Here is a 2,962-nt window from a genome sequence, read left to right as displayed (position 1 = left end):
TCGAGTTGTGAGGATTAACTGAAATCATGTTTCTGTGGCATCCAGCGTGGCACCCAGCGCTGACTACCTCTAGAGGGTAGATACATACGCTGACGTTGATCATAATAGCGAATACTTGCTGGGCTCCTACGGCATACGCCCACCTCCTCTGCATCAGGAACTTTCGGTGCATTATTTCATTTAATCCTCGTGGAGACAGGTGTTGCTAAAGGCACCGTTTAGGATTCTGAGTCACCAGAGCTCTTGGAGAGTAGGGAGGGCAGGTGGGATCATCACTCCTCCCAGTCTGCAATTCAGGAGGTGGTACAGCGACCGGAAGTGGCTTGCGGAGGGTACAGGATGGCAGAATTGGGAAGTTCAGGTTTCCCCAACCTGAATCCCGAGGAGGAGCCGTGACGTGTCAATGGCCCGTCCCAGTGTCTTGGCGTCTCATGCCCAAGACTGACCATTTGCCTTTGGCAGGCCTCCCTTGTTAACAAACGCGGTAGCATCTGTGATTGTTATTAACAGTATTCACGGCCACAAACTCTGGAGGACGAGAGACCGTAATGCCTCCGCATGTCTCAGGAGACGCCTGCGGTTCCCACCCGATGCGCCCAGAGCACCCATCCAAAGGCCTGGATGCACCTGATTTAATGAGGTCATTAGCCAGCTCCCCACGGTAGGAAGAAGGAACCTTGCTGGGAGAAGCTTCCCGTCCCCGAAGGAGCTCTTTGTGAGGTGATGGACCAAATTGTCGGCAGTGGGAGGTCTGGAGAAAGATCTGGGACTCTTCTTGTGTGGAAAACTCCTCTGAGCAGGTACACGATCTTTTCCACTTCCCTGCGGGGACCACCCACATGCTGTGCGCACTGGAATGGGGAGGGGAAGCGACCATGTGTTTTTACTTAGGTGTGGGTCGCTCAATTGTGTAAGTGTCACTGCCTACATTGCTTCAGCCCCACGCGGCCCCCGGACCCTGAACAGTGGCTCTGACTCCTTTGCTCTGGTTTTGATCACACGAGTTGAAAAAGAATCGCAGAAGTTACAGGAGGACTGTGTCATTAGTGCACCTTCCTTGCCCGCCAGGGGGTCAAGTGGTGTTTCTCAAGCTCACGCAGCCAGTTAGCGTGGCACAGCCAGGCCTACAACCTAAACCAGCCCCATGCCAGAGCGGAGACAGCCAGGAATGTCAAAGGGCACCCAGGCCTGGGTTCTGCTTTCTTTAGAAAACGGAGCCCTAGGATGGCCTTCTACCTTCTGGAGTCTACTCAGCATTGCTATTTGTGTCAGCCTGCAAGGTACACGTTACTGTGCTATGCGCTGTGCAGATGGCTGTAGGGCTCAAGGTCACATAGCAAAGAGGAGACGGAGTTATGGTTTTGTTTTTTTTGGTTTTTTTTTTTTTTTTTTTTTGGTTTTCTGGTTTTTTCTCACACTGCTCAAGGTGAGCCTGATGTCTGAACAGATCCAAAGTGTCCGGGACCGTCCTGGGGCTCGCCTCTTCCCTTCCAGCATAGCGGGGCTTGCCGTGTTGGGAATGCTGCTTTCTTGGCTTTATTTCCAAAGACCTGAGGGACTCTGTAGCTATACTGCAGGTGTCCCGTTATCACTCGTTTTTTTTTTTTTGCCCGTGCCCCTCTCCTGACACCCCATATCCATTATCTGGAGACAGCTCCGCGGGGACACGAAGTGTAGAGGTTGCATGCGGTGGGATGATTTGAGGGCTGGGGGGAAACCCCCAGCCCCAAATCCCTTCCCTGGCTGGAGGCTGCTGTTGATAGCTAAAATTTGAAGCCTGGCTCTTGATTCCAGTCCCCTTTAAATGCAGACCTTCCTTGTGGAGACAGTGCACCCCATAATTCTTGACAGTTCGACTTCTGTCATTTGCATGTGGAGCTTTCCCAGCTCCCAGCCTGGAAGACTAACAACATGAGAACATTTGGGTCTCAGGGATGAGGGAGGAACCGGACTGTGGGAAGAAAGAGGGAGAATAGGGGCTGCTGAAGGGCTGAACCTGTATTGGAACCACGGCCCCGTCGGGCCACATCACGCCTCTGAATTCAGAGCTTCTCGGCATCTGGTCTGGCCGAGGCCAAGGCGGGACTCTCAGCCATGCACACAGGGAGAAGTGACCCAGCAGAGCAAAGGAACCTGCCGTGCGGTGGGTGTTTGCACAGGGCACTTGGGGAGGGTGTCTGTGGGTGGCACAGGGACCCGACTCTGGTATTTCCATTCCTGTCTGACGAGGCCAAGTGAGCCCAGTCTTCCCAGGGCAGTTCCAGCACAGCTCATTTGTGCATGTTTTACAATGGTGTTGATAAAATCCCCATGGAGCCCCGGAGCATGTGTGAGGAGTTCCCACCAGAAATCTAAACAACGCCCTGGCGTTGCTGACAGCTTAATAATGTGACAAAGTTCAACTCGTTCAATGACAGGGACAGGAATGCAGCTGGGCTGGTCTGACCTAGAGCTTTAAACATACCCCCCCCCCCAACGCCCTGACCTAGCATTTGACAAATAACCTTTTCTTAGCCTCCTCGAAGGCACCAGACAGAACCAAGTGCCACACAGGGGCCACATGCCACCGTTAAAATGTTAAATGGAGTGGCAAGGGCCACCAGAGTCACTTGGGGCTGACATTTATCTTTATTATTATTATTAATAATAATGCATATATTGCTTTCTGGTGCATTCCAGGGTTTTTTGCACTCCTAAATCACGCGGCTATACATCAGCAGGCCCGATAAATCACCCCATGGACCCAAATTCGATGCAGCTGTCAGGCCAGATCGGAGAGACGCAGAGTTAGCTTAATTGAGCTACAGCAGGGAACCAATGGGCGTTGCCCAGAAAATCAGAATAATAGCAGTGTTGCTGGTGACATTTCAAGAGCTAGACGTGAACTGCTAGCTTCAGCTTTAATTTTATAAGAGGGAACAGGGGGACGGGTGCAGGGAGAAATCCAGACTTCAACAAATAT

Source organism: Acinonyx jubatus, chromosome B2, assembly GCF_027475565.1.
Source record: "Acinonyx jubatus isolate Ajub_Pintada_27869175 chromosome B2, VMU_Ajub_asm_v1.0, whole genome shotgun sequence".
Taxonomy (NCBI): Eukaryota; Metazoa; Chordata; class Mammalia; order Carnivora; family Felidae; genus Acinonyx; species Acinonyx jubatus.
The sequence above is the reverse complement of the archived record's forward strand: the minus strand, read 5'-3'. Positions refer to the sequence as shown.